The sequence below is a fragment of the Cnephaeus nilssonii genome (genome assembly GCF_951640355.1).
Source record: "Cnephaeus nilssonii genome assembly, chromosome: 13".
NCBI lineage: Eukaryota > Metazoa > Chordata > Mammalia > Chiroptera > Vespertilionidae > Cnephaeus > Cnephaeus nilssonii.
This window is the reverse complement of record NC_137084.1, coordinates 37,009,434-37,031,531: the sequence shown is the minus strand read 5'-3', so window position 1 is coordinate 37,031,531 and position 22,098 is coordinate 37,009,434. Positions and strand designations below refer to the sequence as shown.

Sequence of the window (22,098 nt, the reverse complement as noted above, 5' to 3'; positions counted from 1 at the left end):
AGTGATCATGCCTCTGCTCCCCCCAGGTTTCTGGGACCATTCCCTTGAATACAGAGGCACCTGTATGATCTGGGTGGGGCCAAACGGAGTTTTTCCTGGAATCTTGTATATGCTCCAATCGCTGTGTTGGCAAAGATAGGGAAGCCAAGCTTCCCACTGCTTAGAAAAGCTTGTCTGTAGGAGAAGAGAATGAACCAACACAGACTCGGAATTGAGAACAGAGGAGAGCATGATTTGACAGTGTGTCAGTCCCTGAAGCCAATCTTGGTTTGTTTTCATGACTACATATTCCTCTTTTTGGGTGTAAGCTATGTTGAGGTGAGTTTCTAGTGCAATGTATTTCTCTAAACTGGCAGCCTTGAATTAAATATTCTAGAGCTTGTATGACTGAGAAATGTATGCCAAAGATCCCAGGGTTCATGGTAAAACCCCTTGGTTGGGGCTTCTGCTGAGTCAAGATTCCCCAGCATCTCCTCCTGGCCCACCTCATTGTCCTGGTTACATATGGTTATAGCATCAATTTTCTAGTGACTGCTTTGTGCAAAGCACCACGCACAGCAGTTCCAGAAAGAATTCTGCTGATAGACTTGGACCTCTGCAGAACAGGAGTAGGGACTACACAGTTCCATTAGCAGCGAAAGAGATGTGGCCAATAATTTGGACAATAATTACAATGTGCAGTTTTTCCTGTCTGCCTCATGCTATTGCTCTGTCAAAGGTGCTGTACTTAAAGAAGCTGGAGATAAAAACCAGTGAGGAGTCTTGTATTTTACAAATAAATTTGGGAAAAGGTGGTATTTCAAACTTCATTCAGAGGGGTGGAGGGAATAATGAAGTTGGGGAAGGCAGAAAACCGAGTCCCACCGTGTGCTTCCCAAATAGGTTCCTCGCTCCAACACTGAATGGACTGAAGTATAGGGTGGAGGTACACCCATGTTTACTTTGTTGATTGCATTCCTTGGTTCATTTTTTCAATCAACAGGTATTTTGAGGATCTACACTGTGCTAGGGTTTATTAGCTAGTGCTAGGCAGTGAGATACAAATATCCCTTCTCCATTGCACACAGTTATGTGGGGGTATTAGAAACAACTAACTAGTTACAGTAACTGCTCTTTTAGAGCACGCATAGGCCCCTGTGGGGACCACATAATAAGCAGTCCAGCAGATAGAGGTAGATGTTGCTGTTCCCAGGAGAGGTGACACTTCATCAAGGACTTAACCGATGAATAAGAGCTTGCCAAACGGGTAAGGTAAAGTTTCCTAGGTAGAGGGATTAGCATGAACAAGGCACAGAGAAATGATAGTGCATGGGATATTAGGACGGTGAGAGCATACATGTGTGTTAGAGGCGAGGAAGCGAGCTAGTTTTGCACAATGGTATTGGGAACCCAGCTTCACTTCGCCAGATTCATGTTTTCCATTTCTAGGGTTTCAATTCTGCCATAAACTGCCGAGAGATGTGAATTTTTGTTTATTCTTTTCCAGAGAGGAGTTGAAAATAATGATGAATGAACAAATGAAAGAAAAGCACATAAGATGTCCTAGGCCTTGTCAGTCAAGGAATATGAGTCGCAACAACTTAGGGAGGTGAGAAGAGCTTCTATTACCACTACAGCTTTGGCCTCTTTCAGAGGATATGAGACTCAGAAACCTGGGTACTTTCTGGAGCGTTCTCAGAGGACATCAAGTTTTAGCATTACATGTGACCTAGCCTCTTCTCATATAAAGCTTAATATTTGCAATAAAGCAGAATTTGTTTCTGAATGCTTACCCAGACTCTGCTCCAGACTCCATGACTCAGGTCAACCGCCAACCCCAAACGGGCAGCTGACCAAGGCCCAGCATTTCCTCCCGAAACCATCTGTATGAGAAGAATCCACAGTTGAGCAACTCAGGACTTAAAGGGCAAGATTGCATTACATTCACCAACTTGCTAAATGAAAAGAATGATTGAAACATTTTAATGCATCTTAAATTTGTAATAATAAGTACTGTTCAAGTTTCCTTTTCTATCCAGGGGAGAGGTGGTATCTGTTGGTCTTAATATAGATTCTGCTATTTCACACAGGGTATATAATGTTTTAGTGAAGAGAAAGGGGAGCTCAGGTTATAGAACAGAGAGTTCAGTTTTGGACGTGCTGGGTTTAAGGTCCCTGTAGGGCACGCTGGTGGCAATATCCAATGGGTTATCAGCTATACATCAATGCCTAAGATTCAGATTTGTGCACCATTGTCATTTGAGTAGTTACTGAAACCTTAAGTTGTGAGAGATAATCTTAGAAAAATTTGTAAATAGAGAAATAAACCCAGGGCAGAACCCTGGGAACAGCACTATTTATGGGGTTGATGAGGGAAAAGGAATTATTGAGGAAGATGGAGAAAAAGCATCCAAGGAGATGGAAGAGAATGAGAGGTGTCTGTCTTGGTAGCCCTAGGAGAAGAGAATTTCAAGAATGAGGAAGTGGTCAATACAGAGAATAGGACGAATAAAATAAGGACTGACGTGTTCCTGTAGTTTAGCAACATGAAACTCTGGTGACATTGGAAGGAGCAGCTTCAATGGTGTAGAAGAGAGAGAATTCAGATGTCAGGGGATTGACACTGGAGACCCTGGCACCAGTCCACATTGTTGTTATCTGTTTTCCCTCTCCCTGTCTTTTATTTAGTGACTATCAAGTACTTACCATGTGGTAGGCACTGTTCTGAGCACATCAGTGAACAAAACATACCACAGCCCCTGCCCTCAGAGACTTACAGTCTAATGGGGAGATACAGATAATACACAAAATAAGCAAGTAAAATGCATATATCTCTTTAGATAAAGTGGAAAATCCAAAGCATGGAGTTGTTGTGTGTTTGACTGAGAAAGTTGTTTTGGCTTTTGAGTAAAGACCTGAAGGAAATGAGGCATGGACCACACGCAGAAGGGGAAAAGCATTCCTGTGGGCATGAGCTTGGTGTGTCTGAGGAACACCAAGGAGGCCAGGGTGATGGGAGTGAAGGAAAGGGAGAGTAGTAGGAGAAAAGGTCCAAGAGGTGATGGGGCCTTTAGGACATGGTTAGCTTTTACAGCTAATGGATGGGGAGACAAGGGTAGAAGACTAAGTAGAGAACCGACATGACCTGACAGCTTTTAAGGGAAAGAGAGGGGTCAAGGATGACTCCCAAGTTTTTGGGCTGAGTAAACAAAAGACTTGCTATGAACAGAGATGAAGACTGTTAGAGAAACTACTTTGTGGGGGTTGGGGGGTGTTTGGGAGAGGAGGGCTGGAGAACAGGTGGGCAGTATTGGACATTTAAGTATGACATCCATTTTGAGAGGTCAATAGACAGACTGATGTTTGAGTCTGGAGTTTGGGGCAGAGGTTCTGTTAAGGATCTGTTTGAGAATCATTAAAATAGTGATGATATTCAAAGCCACAAAACTGGATAAGCCCGCTCAAGACTTCTTTTTGCTTTATTTTGAAGACACTTTTCCTGAACTGGAGCAGTGCTTTAATTCATATCATTAGATCCTTTATTTAGAAAAGGACCAAGTGTGCCTGGTTGGTGTGGCTCAGTGGTTGAGCATCGACCTATGAACTAGGAGATCACAGTTTGATTACCCGTCAGGGCACAAGCCCAAGTTGTGGGCTGGATACCCAGTAGGGGTGTGCAGGAGGCAGCTGATAGATGATTCTCTCTCATCATTGATGTTTCTGTCTGTCTCTCTCCCTCTCCCTTCCTTTCTATGAAATCAATAAAAACATATTTAAAAAGAAAAGGACCGAGTGTGCTGAAAATGAAGAAGTGCAGCATTTCACGTCTGGTCGACTCCAGCTCTGAGAAGAGGATGGGGTGAAGCAGTCTTGTTGCAATGTCACCTTCCACTGAGGCTAAAGTTTTGTTAGTTTAGTGAAGAAAAAAGTAACAGATATTTGACTATTTCACTTTAGCTTAATAAATTCATCATGGTCTTCCTATGTATACATAGTAAATAAATGGTTAAATATTCAAAGTACTATTTCATGCCTAATTTTAAAAATTCAATGGCATTCTACTGGGGTCATGAGTAGAATCTTCTATTAAACAAAAAGTTTAATAAAGTTTTGATCTATTTAAACGAGCAGCTGTAACTTATACATTTGAGGTACTTTCTGCTTGTATCTGGTGCAAACATTTTTCTCAAACCTTTTAAAACTCCTGTCCAGTTTTTATATTTTTGAATTTTAGTCTTCCTTTGCAGTGTCTTCTGTTGTTTCAAAGCTGACATTTAGCCATAAATATAAAACTGTTTATCCTACTTATATAGTGTTTCTATGACTGTTTTAAAAAAATATTTAGTATTTTAATCCACTTGGAATTTATTTTGAAGTATAATGTGGAATTTACTTTTTTCCTACAAAATTTCTTTCATTTATCCGAACGTGCCATACTGAGTAATCCTCCCCCACTGCTGTGTTTGGGATACTACTTTACTATGTGTCTCATCAGGATTATATGTTCACGAATGTTCGCTCCGTCTCATTCCTTACAGTTGATCTCAGCTTCTATTTTTGGCTCTGGTGTCAGCCCAGCGCAGCAGAACCAATGGGACATTTCGCCCCCTGCAGGCAAGCCGCCCCTGCCCCCCCCCGCCCCCCCCCAACCTGGAAGTGTGGGCAGATCCCCAGGGGCGCTCACCTCCGAAAGGGGGTGAATGTGTCGTGCTGTCCCCACGGGAGGATCTGGGGCGCCTTTGGCCGGCCTCCTTCTGTCCAGGTCTCCTGGGGCCTCGAGCTTCCCCGATCCCACGTCTCTGGTAACCAGTAGAGCGGGGCCTGTACCCAGCTGAGGGGTGTGGACTGTTCCCTGTGGGCTTTCCCTTTGGGCATTTCCACTTCCCTGTACCCTGGGCCGGCGGCCGAGGGGTTGACACTCTGCGCGGGAAAGGCGCTGGACTTGCAGCTCAGAACTGCTTGCGGGGCCCGCACATTTCCCTCCACGGCCACAGCTGTCCTCCATCCTGCCCAGCACAGTGCTGACTGTACCCACGGGTGGAAGTGTTGGAGCAAACACGGTTCAAGCATGAAAAATAGATGTACCCATACCCACTGAGTGTGCCAGATACTGTTGTCAAACGAGCCCGGTACTGAGCCTGCCTGGAGAGCCCAGAACCAACCTGGTTCGGTTGCCAAAGTCGAAATCAGTTGGGAGCATCTCGGAGATGAGTGGAGAGCCAGGGGTGTGTGGTCCTGGGAAGGTCAGTGGTGGGAATGGATGGGTGGGTTGGGCTCTGCGCCCGCCCCTCCACTCTCTATCTCCCCATGAAGCTGCGAGCCCTGCGGAGGGTGAGGGACCACGTAGCCTGGGCCCCGTGGTGTCCAACCCGAGGCGGAGGCGTGCCGGGAGCGGAGCCTCAAGGCGCTGCCGCCGCCACCGCGCACTGCGCGCGCCCCCGGTGCCCGAAGGCGGTGCGCGCCCCGGTCAGGGCTAAGCTCCCCGGCGCGCCCGGGCGAGGGAGCTCGAGGGCTGCGGTGGCGGGTGACAGTGGCCCACGCCCCGGCCCCTGGGGACTCCATCCAAAGACGCTCACCCGGAGCGACCCCAGGGCCCCAGTGACTGTAGGTCGCGTCCAGCTCAGACTGTAACTCTTTGGGCACGCGCTGACAATCTACGTCCGGAAAACCCGGTCATAAATGGAGAATAAAACTTGAAACACATGTGAGTCAGCCAGTGGTGGCAGTATTTCCGTGACAGCTCTCCCCTCCCCTCCGCCCGAAAAGCCGGGGTCCTCCGGGAGCCCTGGGCCCTGCGGTGCCCGGGCCCTGGGGCAGAGGAACGGCCGGCTGGACTCACTGTCTTGGAAGAGACGCTGGGAGACAGCCTGGCTGCGGGGACAGGGGACCCCTGCGACAGGAGGCCCCTCTTAATACGCTCCTGAGCCTGCACAGGCGTTTACTTTTTCTCTGGAGAACATGCATAACAACACCAAGAAGTCTCTGAATTCAGTATTTCTTCTGAGTGAATTTCTATCTGTTCACCACAATCCAATCAACAGATTTGGAACAATAACGCACACATTGTATGCATCTTATGCAAGACATTGTATTTATGGAAGCGCAGCAAGATTCCTGAGGCGGGGGCCGGGGAGGGGGTACAGGGACAAGGAGGAGGGTCTAGGATTCAGGGGCTCCGTGGAAACCCTGAAATGGTCTCAAAAATGTGGGTCCATGTGCATTTTTTCTGGGAAGAAGTTCCATAGCTTGTATGAAGACCGAAGAGTGTGTAACAGTTTGGATCAATGCTCAGTGGTTTATGGTCTCAGAACCCTTTGCTCTAACCCTGAGGCTCCGCTGAGGACCCCCGTGGAAGAGCTTGGTTCTCCTGTGAGTGTCACTATAGCCTGGACTTGACTCTCCCTCCTTACAGACTCCCCCCGCCCCCCCCCCCCTCCAACCCCCCTCACAAAAACTCCATGGCATGGTGGGTTTCGTTTTAAAGCCAAATTAGGCTCAAGGAGATTTACTTCTGCATTTCTCTGAGCTTAAATAGAAACAACTGTCTGGTGGTTTCCCTTCTCCCCCAGGTTAGTCATGCAAACGCTCTATGCTTCACTTACCACTCAGAAGTGCATGGGCCTGGCCCAGGACCCCTCTGCCTCCCATGGGAGTCTCTGGGGGAACTTGGGTGCTGACTTCACAGGGCTGGGATTTTCCTCAGCCAATGTGCCCAGGGAGTTAAGACATGTTCCTTTTATGGAAAAAAGAATACAAGACTTTTTTTTTTTTTTAAACTGTGAAGAGAAAAAGATTACAAAACCACCTATAAGCCCATTAATAGGCCTAACACAGTAACAAATTTCGTTTTAGTATCAACTGTCCTTTGGTATATAATCACATTTTGCAAAATATAATCACACTTTGCATTGCTGTGATTATAGCGGTACAGTAATTTTATATTAAGAACTGTTCTGCCCTAGCCGGTTTGGCTCAGTGATAGAGTGTTGTCCTGTGGACTGAAGGGTCCTGGGTTTGATTCTGGTCAAGGGCACACGCCCAGGTTGCGGGCTTAATCCCTAGTAGGGGCCGTGCAGGAGGCAGCCAGTCAATGATTCCCTGTCATCATTGATGTTTCTATCTCTCTCTCCCTTCCTTTCTGAAATCAATAAAAAAAAAAAATTAAAAACAACTGTTCTGTTTTACAATCTACTACTTTTCCTTACATACCATAAACATTTTGCTCTATTCATAATTAATGTTTAATGAATGCATACTTTTCCACCCTACAGGCACACTTAATCATTTCCCTTTGTTGTACATTTGCAGGGGTTTCAGGGTGTGTGTGTGTGTGTGTGTGTGTGTGTGTGTGTGTGTGATATTGCCATGAATATTGTGTTCAGAGCGTTCATGCTGAGGTCTATTTTCTCTGGCCAGTTTCTGTTGTCATGATAAACCTTTAGTCTCCAGAAAAGCCATGTTTCATTCACTCATTCATTCATCCATCCAGCACATAGTTAATGAATGTCTACTACATGACAGGTCTAAGCACTGAGAATACAGACATGAAGAAAACAAAATCTCTGCTGCCATGGAGCTTGTATTCTAGTTAGGGAAGACGGACAACAAACAGGCAATGATAAGCGCAACAGAGAGGAATGAAGCCAGGTAAGGGAGACTGAGTGTACGCCTTTTCTTCCCCTGTCACTCTTCCCCACTCATTTCACTCCTGGCCCTCTGGCCTCCTTTAACATGCAGACCATACTCCTGCCTCAGGACTTGGCACCTGTGATCCTCTGCCTAGAAAGCCTTTCCCAGAGCAAAAATGTCACTTCTTCACTTTCTTCATGTTTCTGCTCAAATGTCACCTTGTCAAAAAGGTGTTCCCTGCCTGGCCAGCGTGGCTCAGTGGTTGAGTATCTAGTTCTACCTATGAACCAGGAGGTCATGGTTCAATTCCCGGTCTGGGCATATGCCTGGGTTGTGGGCTCAATCCCCAGTAGGGGGCATGCAGGAGGCAGCCAATCAATGATTCTCTCTTATCATTGATGTTTCTATTCCTCTCTCTCCCTTCCTCTCTTAAATCAATAAAGAAATATATAATAAAAAATAAAATAAAAAGACAAACAAGGTCTTTTTTAAAGTTGGAATTTTATCTTGTGCCTTTTTCTCCTTAAACTTGTGAAATCCATTGCATTTCTCCACACAGAATTTTACCCTGAAGTAACATATTTTTATTCTTGAAAGGCTTTTTTTAAAAATATATTTTATTGATTTTTTACAGAGAGGAAGGGAGAGGGATAGAGAGCTAGAAACATGGATCAGCCGCCTCCTGCACACCCCCTGTTGGTGTGCCCACAACCAAGGTACATGCCCTTGACCGGAATCGAACCTGGGACCCTTGAGTCCACAGGCCGAAGCTCTATCCACTGAGCCAAACCGGTTTCGGCTATTCTTGAAAGTCTTTTAGTGATTATGTTATTAGTCTTTTCTGCAATAAGAAAATATATATGAATTGAAATAAAAACTATCTCCTTTGATCATTAGATTATAGATGTTAAATTTCTTCTGGACTGAAATAGAATTGTTATAATCATTAGTAGCACATAATTGGTCAAAACAATAGAAATGTTTTTATAAATTATGATAAATAATTATTAAACACTAGAGGCCTGGTGCATGAAATTCATGCATGGGGGGTGGTGTCCCTCAGCCCAGCCTGCACCCTCTCCAATCTGGGACCTCTCGAGGGATGTTTGACTGCCTGTTTACAGGGATCTGGCCATGGGTGTGTGGCCTGCCTGGGTGAGGGGCTGAGGGCTGTTTGCAGGCTGGCCACACCCCCTTCAGGGTGAGGGTCCCCACTGGGGTGCCTGGCCAGCCTGGGTGAGGGCTGATGGCTGTTTGCAGGCTGGCCAAGCCCCCCAGCGGGGACCCTCAACCCATGGGGGTGTGGCCAGCCTGGGTAAGGGGCTTTTTTTCTTTTTCTTTTTTTCAGTGCCTCCTTGAGTGGAGGTCAGGGCTGGCTGGAAGCAGGTATCTGGGATTTATTTATCTTTTATAATTGAAACTTTGTAGCCTTGAGCAAAGGCCAGGAGGGCGGGCGGGAAGCTTGGCTTCCTCCATCGCCAGGGGCAACCCAAACCTCCTCCTCGCTCCAGCTTCGTGGCAGCCTCCATCTTAGTTGGGTTAATTTGCATACTCACTCCTGATTGGCTGGTGGGTGTAGCAGAGTGATGGGTAATTTGCATGTTTCTCTTTTATTAGTGTGGATGGAAACAAAATTTCAGTGAAAATGTCTCTCTTAATGAGGTGCGTAGGTCTTGTGGACCCTGAGAAAGAAGATACCTACTGAGAAGGACTTCAAGTGGCTTAACTGGGCTTAAATTTAAAGAAACAGCTATTTCTACACAGGGGCCTCTCACACACACTGCACTTCAGGGAGAAGCCTGCATTGTGTTCCTTCCATTTAAGCCAGTGCTTATAGAGGAGTTGCTAGAATCCTATTTCAACCAATAGGACTGAGACTTTCCCAATCCAACTGGAGCTATATGCCTATCGGTTTCTTCACCAACCAATCAGAGAGCCTCCATTATGACCAATCAGGACAGTACCTTTTGGACCACTCAAACTTCGAGGATTTGGAGTCCTCATTTGCATGAGAATGGACCAATCGGGGACCAAAGATGGGGACTTCTGTCTACTAAGCCAGTTCCCCTCTGGCTCAAAGAGTGCACTTTCCTTTCACCAGAGACTGAAGAGTGTGTTTTGCTTCCCAGGTTGCAGCTAAAACATCTCTAGGAGCAGAGCTGCCTAGCCAAAGGGGACCCAGGGCCTCTTCACAGCCGTGCTGCTTCATAATTGAGCTATAACACTACTGAGCTATTATCCCACAGCCAAACTGTTTTCCTGGCCGTGTTGTTTTACAATGGAGCTGTTTTGCACTGACACAGTTTCCTTCTTCATCACACCCCAAACTGGGGATTCCTGTTGGCGTTGAATTGGCACCAATGACTATCAACTGATAGCCTGTGCTTTTATTACTCCATGTGGTTAAATATTACTTTGCTCAAATAAATAAATGAGAATGGAAGGAGTTCTGTTATTATAGACTTTCTCAATTACTTGAGCCCCTTCTGAGTGAGCTCCAAAAATCACATAGCAATCTATTATAAAAAATTATTTTTAATAATCTGTTGGCTGACAACTCAATTTTCAGTTTTGTTGAAAGCAAAGTATTAGAAACCAACAGTCTTCCAAAGGATTTTTACTCAGACTCACTCCCTTCTCAGTTTCTGGGAAACATACCAAGAAAGGCTTTACCAAGACTTAACATATTAATGTTACTTATATCTTTTATTCCTTCATATAGAGGCACCTTATTTAACCAAATATACTCAGAAAAAATTTGGAACATAAAATAATAAGTTTAGTATGCCTTGCTAATATAATTATTTAATGAAATGCTTTTATCTTATTAAAGGCCTATATATATAACTTGTCAGACTTTGGAGCTGCAGATTTGATTTATCCAATCTAAACCAGTGTATTATCAAATTAATTTTCCAATCAGGTTTCATTTTTCGATTTCGATTAATATATTGTGCCTGGCCAGTGTGGCTCAGTGGTTGAGTGTCAACCTATGAACAAGAAGATCATAGTTTAATTCCCGGTCAGGGCACATGCCTGGGTTTCGGGCTCGATCCCCAGTAGGGGGCGTGCAGGAGACAGCTGGTCGATGATTTTTTTTTTCATCATTGATGTTTCTTTTCTTTTTAAATATATTTTTATTGATTTCAGAGAGGTAGGAAGAGGGAGAGAGAGATAAAAACATCCATGATGAGAGAGAATCATGGATCAGCTGCCTCCTGTAAATCCCCCACTGGGGATCGAGCCCACAACCTAGCCATGTGCCCTTAACTGGAATCGAACCTGGAACCCTTCAGTTCGCAGGCCGATGCTCTATCCACTGAGCCAAACCAGCTAGGGCTCATCATTGATGTTTATATCTCTTTCTTCTTCTCCCTCCCTCTCTCTGAAATCAATAAAAATCAATCAATCAATCAATCAATAATAAATAAATAAATATATTGTGTTTCCCTGCAACAAACATATCTTGTCTGAATTCTAGTTCTAAACTGAATGGCTAGAGGAGGCAGAGAGTCTTGCCCTGGGTTTACGCCTGGATCATATAAGGTGCTGCCCTCTCGGTATTTTCTTCTGAACTTCTCTTTGCTTTGCTCTTACAGGATTCCGTTCCCGAAGCAACACATTATTTCACAGCATCTGGAGATGGAAGAAAGACTACAACTTGTCATTATTCCTTGGTCCCGTTCTATCATATATCTAAATGGAACCTCTCAACAGGTGCCATCTGTCCCTGTTTCCAATGTGATGCTGCACACTGGACAGCAAAATGCGGAAGACAGGGAAAGACCGGAAGGCGATTTTATTTTTATTTTTTAAATATATTTTTATTGATTTTTTTTACAGAGAGGAAGGGAGAGGGAGAGAGAGAGTCAGAAACATCGATGAGAGAGAAACATCAATCAGCTGCCTCCTGCACACCCCTTACTGGGGGTGTGCCCACAACCAAGGTACATGCCCTTGACCGGAATCGAACCTGGGACCCCTGAGTCCGCAGGCCGACGCTCTATCCACTGAGCCAAACCAGTTAGGGCCCGAAGGCGATTTTAGGTGTCCGTTTAAAGAGATGAATTTTTATGTCCTGGGTCAATGTATAATATATAATTCAGGATGGGTGAGAGAGCGATCTTTCTTTTGTAAAAGAGAAGGGGGATTGTGAAAAGGTGGTGGGAAATAACAACAGGCATAGTGGTAACCCTGATGGTGCATCCTTAGATCCATTTTATGCAAAAGTACCTATGGAAGTCAAGGATCCTCTTAAATGGATCCCTTCAAACTGTCCAAGCCTGCATACCGCTTGAAACCCCAGTTTAAAGACCTCTATCTTAAGTCACCCTTCTGATCACCAACTTGCTGGGTAGGAGATCCAGGGACAACATGGCAAGGAACGCAGGCAGTTTTAAGAGGGGATACAGGTTCCTGGCTGACAGCCATCAAGGAAATGAGGACCTGAGCCCTGGAACTACAAGCAGCTGAATGCTGCTAACAACCTGAGTCAGCTTGGAAAGAGATTTATCTGTAGGATCTCTAGAAAGGAATGCAGTCCCATCAGCACGTGATTTCTGCCTCTCTGAGACTGCACAGAGGACTCCACTGAGCCATGCCGTTACCTGGATTTCTGACCTACAGAACGATGAGATAATCAGTGGGTGTATTTGTGTTTGTTTTTCTTAAGGCACTTAGCTTGTGGTAATTTGCTATGGCAACAATAGAAAATAAATACAGCACTCTACAATTATTTGGCCTGATTTTCTTTCATATTTAATTAAGACTCTCGTTTCCCATTATAATTGTTCCCTTGTAAGTATCGTCGGCCCTCTAGTTCTTTCCTTTTATTGCAGTGTGGCTCAGACTTGACTGGGCATAGCACCAGACCCACGGGATGGGCTTGTTAAAACAGTTTTTGGCGTGGCTCAGTGGTTGAGCATCGAACTATTGAACCAGGAGTTTGTGGTTCAATTCCCAGTGTGGGGCGTGCAGGAGGCAGCCGATCAATGATTCTCTTTCGTAATGTTTCTATCTCTCTTACCCTCTCTCTTCCTCTCTGAAATCAATACAAATATTTTTTTAAACACCACACTGTGTTCTGGGCCCCACTTGCAGAGTTTCTGACTCAGGAGGGCTGTGACGAGGCCTGAGCATTTGCATGTCTTCCTAGTTTCCAATGATTCTGTTGCTGCTGGTCTGGAGACCACACACTGAGAACCACTGCTTTGCTCCAGCTACTGTGACTGAACGTGACGCTGTCTTTTCTGCACCTACAACCGAGCAGCTGGATGCTGTTCAAGAAAAATTACCACCTGGGCTGCCTGCTTCCGTTTAAATGGGCCTCACTAACTGCCTACCTGTCCTCTCACATTTCCCTAGTAAGCGCTCTATCTTTCTCCACAATCTGCCTCTTCTCTCTCCCCGCAAACCTCCGACACCTATTCTCTCCTCAGCAGATAACCTCATCTCCCACCCGTCAGTGAGGAACTAGAAGCCAGGAGAAGGGAACGGCCTCAGATTCCCGCTGAGGAGGCTCTGACTCTGCTGGGAGCTGCTCTTTCCTCCTGTTCCGTGGAAAGAGAGGTCCTGCCCGTCACCAGCAGCCTCTCCTCCCAGGCTCTGCATCCTGTTGCTCTCTCCAATCCAAGAACTCTACTTCTTTAACCCCCTCCTTTTCCCCATGCTATTGATTGTGTCAATCTGGATTATTACTTGTATCCCCATTTTTAACCTTCCCTTGACCTTATATTCTCATCCAGCCACCGTCCCATTTCTTTACTCCCATTCACAGTGAAAATTATTGAAAAAGTTGTTGACTTCCCATTTGCTATTTTTATTTATTGATTTCAGAGAGAGAGGAAGGGGGGAGAGGGAGAGGGAGAGGGAGAGGGAGAGGGAGAGAGAGAGGGAGGGAGAGAGAGAAACATGAATTTGTCCCACTCATCATTGGTTGCTTCTTGTATGGGGTTCGAACCAGCAACCTCTAATTAACTGAGGGAGCTAGCCAGAGCCCCATTCACTCTTTTAAGGTATGTGTGGGAGGTGTCTTTATTTATTGAATAAATGGTACATCGGATACTTGATATTTGTTGAGCATTGTTCTGTGGCCCTGGTTCTCATGAGCTTGTGGACAAATTCCTAAATATGGTGCTGAGAAGGGCTGTGCAGAAAACAGAGGGATGTGGTGGTTTTCATGACTCATAAATTCAAGAAATACATATTGGGCACCCACCAAGCACCCAGAACAGAATCCATCCATGAAGAAAGCAGATAAAGCCTCCTGCCCACATGGAGTTTACCTTTTAGTGGCAGAATATAGAAAATAAGCCAAGACAACAAAAAGATATATATATATATATACTAGATAGTGATACATGATACAAAGAAAACCCAAAAAGCAAGTTGAGAGAGTTAGGGAGTGTGTGCAGGAGGGTTGTCATTTTACGTAAGGTGATCAGGAAAGGTCCACTTGAGAAGGGCCATTTGAGTAAAGACCTGAGGGAAGAGAAGGAGGCAGCCAGGCAGATAGCTGGGAAAAGAACATTCCAGGCAGAGAAGACAGCAGGGCAAAGACCTCAGGGCAAGAGCATTCCTGGCTGATTGGAATAACCTCAAGAAATTGCATGAAATCACGAGTCTTCCTGGATCGAGGTGCACAAAGGGAATGTGCAAGGGTAGGCGATGAGCCAGGGTCAGCAGGGGCCAGACTGTGCAGGGCAGAGGTTAACAACCTGTTCTGAAAAGGGCCAGGTGGTAAATATTTCAAGCTTTGCCAGCCACGTATGGTCTCTGTGAGTGTTTTTTCTCTGATCTTTTATTTATTTGTTTGTTTATTTATTTTTAAATATGTTTTTATTGATTTCACAGAGAGGAAGGGAGAGGGGGAGAGAGATAGAAATATCAATGATGGGAATCATTGATAGGCTGCTTCTTGCACACCCCTTACTGGGGATTGAGCCCACAACCCGGGCATGTGCCCTGACTGGGAATGAAACCCTGACCTCCTGGTTCATAGGTTGGTGCTCAGCACTGAGCCACACTGGTCAGGCTTACTTACGTGTTATCCTTAAACAACCTTTTAAAGTGTAAATTTTCTTTTTGATGGCACAAGGATTTGCCCAATTGTTTGCCGTTGCTGAGATCTTGAGGCTGTGGTAAAGATTTTGGTTTTATACAGATGTTGTATTATAGAATTATACCCCTGAAACTATATAATTTTATTAATAAATGCCACCCCAATAAATTCAATAATATTGTTTTTAAAAAAAGATTTTGGTTTTACTCTGAGTCTGAGAAGAAGCATTGGAGGATTCTGAGCAGAGGAGTGATATGACATCTCATATTTTATTTATTTTTATTTTATTTTATTTAAAAATATTTTTATTGATTTCAGAGAGGAAGAGTGAAGGAGAGAGAGATAGAAACATTAGTGATGAAAGAGAATCATTGATTGGCTGCCTCCTGCACACCCCCTACTGGGGATTGAGCCTGCAACCTGGGCATGTGCCCTTGACTGGAATCGAACCTGGGACCCTTCAGTCTGCAGGCTGATGCTCTATCCACTGAGCCAAACCGGCCAGGGCGACATCTCATATTTTAAAAGAATCTCGCTGGCTGCTGTAGGGAGAAGAGGCTGAAGGGGTGTGTGTGAAGGAGGAAGCAGGGACACTAGAGTTTAGGTTATCTATTGGGGCAAAATAAACTACCCTATAACTTAGAGGCTTAAGCAACAAACTTTTATTATTACTCATGGCTCTGTGGACCGTGAGGAATTTGGCCTGAGTACAGCAGTTTCTGCTGGGCCTGGAATGTCCACTATATGTTCACAAACAGCTGGGGCTGGCTGTAATGGCAACGCGGGGGTCATATTCTCACAGCTTGGTTCTTGCTGTTGCCTGAATTTCTCGGTTGACCTCCAGGTTTTCTCCAGCCCCTCCCTCTTCATGCCTCTCTCCAACAGGACAGCCAGACTTCTTTTGTGGCAGCTCAGGACTTCCCAAAGTGCACAAGTGGAAGCTGCCAGGACTGCTTAAGGCTTAGGCTGATCACTAGCAAGCAGCAGTCCTGCACATTCTCTTATTTAAAGCAGGGTTCAGGGCCAGGCCAGGTGAGAGGGAAGGGGCCGCTCAACAACATGAACACAGAAGCTATAGTTCACTGGGGGCACCGATGTGGCAGCCCAGCACCACTGAATTGAAAGCTCTTTCAATAATTAAGGCAAGACGTGATGGCGGTTGGGACCAAGGTATTAGCAATGGAGATTGCAAGCGTTCACCGATTTCTGGATAGGTGGTGTTTTATTTTATTTTATTTTTTTTTAAATTAAATCTTTATTGTTGAAGTTGGATATGTTTTGAAGGTAAAGTTGGAAGGATTTGCTGATGGCATTGTATGTGTGAGACAGAGAACAGTCAAGGGCAATTCTGAGATTTTCAGATTGAGCACCTGGAAGAACGCTATTTACCGAGAAGCTGCAGGCTGAGGAAGGGGCAGGTTTAGGGGGATTATCAGGAGTTCTGATTTGGAATTTTTAGTTTGAGATTTCTAATGGACACACAAGTGGAGAGATATCAAGGAGCAGTTGAGTATGCAGGTTTGGAGGGTTCCAGTGCGGATATATAATTTGCAGGTTGTCAGGACGTAGATGAAATATAAAGCTATGAGACTAGGATGACATCACTATGGCAGCTTGAAAGCAAGAAAGGGAAATTCTCAGGTGCCAGAAACTCATTAAAATAAGGACTAAACCAAGAGGAAGGGAGAATAGGAACCAGGAGACCAGGTCTTCATCACAAGAGAGGAAATCCCCAAAGTTTGGTGAATGGAGAATCCAGGACGACGATGCTGCTGGCTTAGAGGACAACCAGTTCACACTGGAGCAAGTCAGGCCCCGGGGAGACGTCTTCGAGTAGACGAAGAGGTAGAGCGCCTCATGGGAGTAAATATACCTGAGCTGGTGGGAAGTCTGAAGATACACTAGGATAAGATGAACAGAGAAAACTGAGCAAACAAAAATGTAGACTTTTTAAAAAGGGAAAACAAAATGAAAGATAAAAGTTGCTAATTGATTGTAATATGCATCATGATTTCAGAGATGTTAAAATGAGTTAGAATCAAAACCCAGGAGTTCATGTAGTAAGGGCTTTTAAGTGATAAGAATTTCTTAAATTTTTAAAAATATATTTTGTTATTGTTTCAGAGAGGAAGGGAGAGGGAGAGAGTGGTAGAAACATCAATGATGAGAGAGAATCATCAATTGGCTGCCTCCTGCATGTCCCCCTACTGGGGATCAAGCCCACAACCCAGGTGCCATTGAATGGAATCGAACTTGGGACCCTTCAGTCCGCAGGCCGACACTCTATCCACTGAGCCAACCCAGCTAGGGCCTTAAATTTTTTATAACTTATTAAGATATAGCCTGGCTGGTGTGGCTCAGTGGTTGAACATTGACCTATGAAACAGATGTCACCATTCAATTCCTGGTCAGGGCATATGCCTGAGTTACTGGCTTGATCCCCAGTGTAGGGCATGCAAGAGGCAGCCAATCAATGACTTTCTCTCATCATTGATGTTTCTATCTTTCTCTCCCTCTCCCTTTCTTTCTGAAATCAATAATAATAAAAAAATAATAATTTCAATAATAAAGAATTTAAATAAATATATATAAAGAAAAAAAGACATATTTCTTATACATCCACAAACAAGTTAAGCAAATTCAAGCATATGTCATTTATTTATTTATTTTTAAAAAGGTTTGACCCCCTTTCATTTGAGCTGTTTCTTGAACCCAACTATCTTAAAATTGGTTTCTTTCAGTTTCAGTAAATGCTTATAGTGATGCCTTATTATCTTATTCCAGATAACAACATGAGATGCTTTCATGGTTTTAGAAACAACAAAGCTCTTACTATGAAACCTCATCAGAGCATTAGATGTGTGACCAATATCACCATAAACCTGAATATTTAAGCTAATTAAATCTATATGAAAATAAACAATATTTCATTAATACATATGTCAAACATAAATAAATAAATTGCAAGTTACACATATAAAATAGGAATACATAGGCGTATATACTGTGTTCCTTTCAGTTCCATCTTAGCCCTAAGTTCTGTGAACAGGAACCGCCTCTTCAAACAACGCACGAGGAAACTACCCCTGACTTCCCCAGGAGTGGGACAAGCTGCTGGGAACTGGAGGTGGCCCTGGAAGTAGATACAGTCCTGGCTGAAATTCTGGCTTGGAGCCTCTTCATCGTGCAAAGCCCCTCCTACTGCGATGGGGAAGAACTTGCGTCAGTCCCATGAATCTTGGCCAGAGACTCCAGGACTTGTGTTTTGGTGGTTTTAGCGTGGGCTCCTGGGCCCCACGGGAATTCACATTGTGCAGGATCACTATTGGCCACCTGCTGGTACTGCAGGTGCTTTTCTTTCATGAAATCTTTGGTGATGAGCTCCGGAGGCTCTCCAAAGATGAAGTGCTCCCTCCCAGAATGTATCCCCGTCAAATTCAGAACTTCCCAGACTTCCTCCTCGGTGGCACGGTTCCCCTTCAGGGAGATCGCAACAGGGTAAGTATTTGGGTGCGGACCTTGGGCACACCCTTCTCACCCTGCAGCATCCGCTCATAGGTGAGGCCCATTTTGAGGAGGAGGCCATAGTAGTGAATGGTGGGATTCACTCCCTTCACATCAAGACCAAAGATCATCTCCATGAGCTCACAGGCTCTCAGAAAGATCTCAGTGAAGTGGTCTTGGTACTTTCTGGTGACAGTCTTCAACATATCTGCCTTGCTTATTGGCTCTTTTATGAAATTCGCCAACACATTCCTATTTAGAGCATCTATAGGCACATTCTTGGGGTCTGGCCCAGCCTGTGAGGTGCTATCTTCCTCCTCTCGGCCACTGGAGCCCTCATCTGATCTGCTTGATGAGATGGCTCTGATGGCGAAGAAAGACGAGCAGAAACTCGGAGGACTCTCAGGGGCATTGGGGATACCAGCATCAGGAGCCTCCTTCAGATTGCCAGGCATTCGAGGATGGGAGGAGACAGGTCTCCCCCAGAGCCTTGGAGAGCAGTGTAACCTCCAGGCCCAGGATCTCACTGTGGGTCTCACTGAAGGAGGTGATCAGGTGAGCATTGTGGATTTTTCTGACGAAAAGGCATTGACGACTCTGTGGGTAGCAGTGCTCGACTCTTGTGGGCGGGAGTGTGAACAGGAAGGGGAGCACTGGGGAATCACTGCCTGACTGGGTGGCACAGGGACTCTTCCCTCAGCTGACCAGAAGCCCCTGGGCCTCAGATCAAAGCCTCTCAGCCCCAGTCTGCAGGAGGAATTTCTTACTTTCTATACCTGAAACTTCCCCTCCCCCAACATTCTTTAGTAGTAATTTGGCCGAGTGTGAATTTCTCTCATCCCTAGGGCTTTTTGTTCAACTCTGGGGCGGGTGGGGGGAATCTTCAGCAATTTCTACTAGTACTTTCAATTCTCTTTCTCTTGAACTATTATATAAACATTTAAACCTTTTAACCGGCTTCCCTTGATTTTAACTGCTGTTTCTTTTTGTTCATCTCATGCAATATTCTGAGTGAATTCCTCAGTTCTTTCACCCAATTCTAATTCACCCAATTCTCTAATTTACTCTTTGAGCTTATTTATTATAGAGTTTCTCCCGTTTATGGCCTTTTAGTTTTCAATTAGGGTATTTTTTCATTTCACGGATTTCTAATTGTTTATCCTCCATGTTAACTCATTTCAGCTTATTTTTGCTTAATAATTTCCTTTTGAAATGGAAGGTCTGAACATTTCAACCTTCTATTTTAAAGTCTTTTTATATTTCTTTTCTTTTTTTAAAAAATATATTTTATTGTTTTTTTACAGAGAGGAAGGGAGAGAGATAGAGAGTTAGAAACATCGATCAGCTGCCTCCTGCACGCCCCCACTGGGGATGTGCCCGCAACCAATGCACGTGCCCTTGACCGGAATCGAACCCGGGACCCTTCAGTCCGCAGGCCGACGCTCTATCCACTGAGCCAAACCGGTTTCGGCTATATTTCTTTTCTGACTGGTAATTTCAAAGGCTATTTTTCTCACCAAGTAGGTTTTTCCATGTTTTGGAATTATGGTTCACGAGCTCTTTTTGAGTGAGAAAATATTTGTTTTGTTTGATTTCTCTCTCTTACTTTCTTCTCACCCCTTCTCAGGTGCCTCCATCTGTCCCTCTGGGCCTCACCCTAGAACCAGATCATGGTGCTCCACTCGGGATGCTAGGGAGATGGCAGATCTAGTCACGGGCCAGCAGGCAGCTTGGTAATTCCTGGTAGTAAGGTGTTCTCTCTGTTCCTCCCCTCCCTGGGCTCCATGCAAGCCAGCCTTCACAGACCGACAGCTGTTTTCTTCAGCTTCTTTTCACCAGCAGTGGAGCCCCCATCAGCCTCTTGTATCCAGCTGTGAGCATCGTTCCCCCACATTGTGGGGGGCCCTTTTTACCCCCACAGGAGCTGAACTCTTGCCCGGCTGTCAGGGTCCAGCTTCCGGACTTAGAACCCACAAGCCTGTGACTTCAGCCCCACGGATCTTACTGAGTTTCTATTCCATCTGGCTCGTGGAGATATGTAAGAGTCCAGTTGCGCTTTTTGAAAATCATTTTCATATTTTAAATGTCATGGCTGGCTATGTGTTTGAAGCCAGGGGGGTTTTAGAGACATAAACTCACTTCCTTGTGTTGTGTTGACTTCAACCTCCTCACACCTGCTTTCTGACCCCACCCTTCTAGTGAAACCACCAACTCAAAGTCTCTGGTGATCTCTAGGTTACCAAACCCAATGGACATTTCTCTGTCCGAATCGTGTTTGACTGCTTGGAAGCTTTTGGCATAACTGCTCAGTTCTTTAATTAAGCACCACTCTCTGTTCGGCTACCCAGCATTCTCCTGGTTCTCATTCTCATTGCCCTTCGCAGCTCAATAGATCAGCAATTCTGAGATCTTCCTTTGTCTTCTGGCATTCATTGTTGAGGAGTAGTTGGCTAAGGTTTGTTAGTCTTTTGTAGACAGTCTCATCTTTGTTCATAAGTTGCTTTGAAGATTGTGTTTCTCATATTTGCTGTTCTCCTATTTTACCACGCTGTCTAGGTATGACATTTTTATACTTTGTTCAATATCCTGTGACCTGCACCCGAAGGACAGTGTGAGCTCAGGTCCTGCACTGATGTAGAAACAGGCTTGGGGTCCAGGTTAACCGAGATGACTCATTTTCTCTTGTGACACAGGCCTGTGGCCAGTTCCTTGCGCCTCCCCAGGCTGGCGAGCAGAGTTGTTCTGTCCTCCTGTGGGGAGTAGACAGGACCTTTGTTCCAACTCCCCGTCTTCTCAGGGCTCAAGGCCTCATCTTCTGTTGCCACATCAACGTTAAAACCCCTCCTTAATCCAGAAGACCGATCCTGTTTTAGTCAGGATTCTGTTCACTATGCTCATCTGAGGATTCTGTTCACCATGCTCATCTGGGGTTCTGTTTTGATTTTTGGCACTTGGGAATTTCCCTTTCTTGCTTTCAATCTCAGATATGTCTTCAAAAAAATAATAAAATTATCTAGCATTTCTCTTTGTGTGAGAGGTGAGTCCTGCTTCGGTTCCGTCAGCTTGTCTTGGTTTGGACACTATTGTGGAACTCAAAGCCAAGAATTTGACTCTTTCCCCTCACTGGGTTCTTTGGAGTCCTCTTTCCTTTGTCAATAAACCACACCCCTAAGATCTACTACAACCAAGTAGCCAAAATTGAGTTTCAGTCAACGGAAGCCAATTTTAATAAAGTGGAGTTTGGGAATTTCTGAACCTCAGGATAAAGTTCAAGTTCTGATCCTAACTTTGTTCTTAACTCTGATTCCTGTTATCCTATATAGTAAAAGGCTAATATGCAAATTGCCCCCTCGACCGGGAGTTCGACCCGGAGTTTGACCAGGGGTGAGGCTGGCCGGCCAACCTCCCACGTCCCCTTCTTCCCTCCCTCTCCCACCCCACCCGCCAGCCTGACCCAATCGACCCTGATCTGGGCAGGCCAGCTGGACTCCACCTGTGCACGAATTTGTGCACAGGGCCGGCCTCTAGTACACCAATAATTTCTTAAAATATATTTTTATTGATTTCAGAGAGGAAGGGAGAGGGAGAGAGAGATAGAAACATCAATGATAAACATCATTAACTTTCTGCCTCCTGCATGCTCCCTACCCCCCCCAACCCCCCCAACACCACTGGGGAATCAAGCACACAACCCAGACATATCTGAGATTGAAAGCAAGAAAGGGAAATTCCCAAGGTGCCCTTGATCAGAATTGAACCTGGGATTCTTCAGTTCACAGGTGGACAATCCATTCACTGAGCCAAACTGGCCAGGGTACACCATTACTTTTAACAAACCAAAGCCCTTGCTGTTGTCTCTGTACCCGCTGAGCTTTCTCATGTCTACGACTTTGAATATGACGCTTCCTTTAGCTGTAATACTTTTA

At 45.0% G+C, this 22,098-nt stretch overlaps 1 pseudogene across 1 annotated transcript; it reads right to left on the bottom strand.

Annotated features, from left to right (window-relative positions):
• Positions 1-17,866: 17,866 nt before the first annotated feature.
• On the bottom strand, positions 17,867-18,627 carry LOC307109407 (melanoma-associated antigen B16-like; annotated as a pseudogene). The gene has a single exon. The product of its transcript is annotated as a melanoma-associated antigen B16-like (transcript).
• Positions 18,628-22,098: the final 3,471 nt, after the last annotated feature.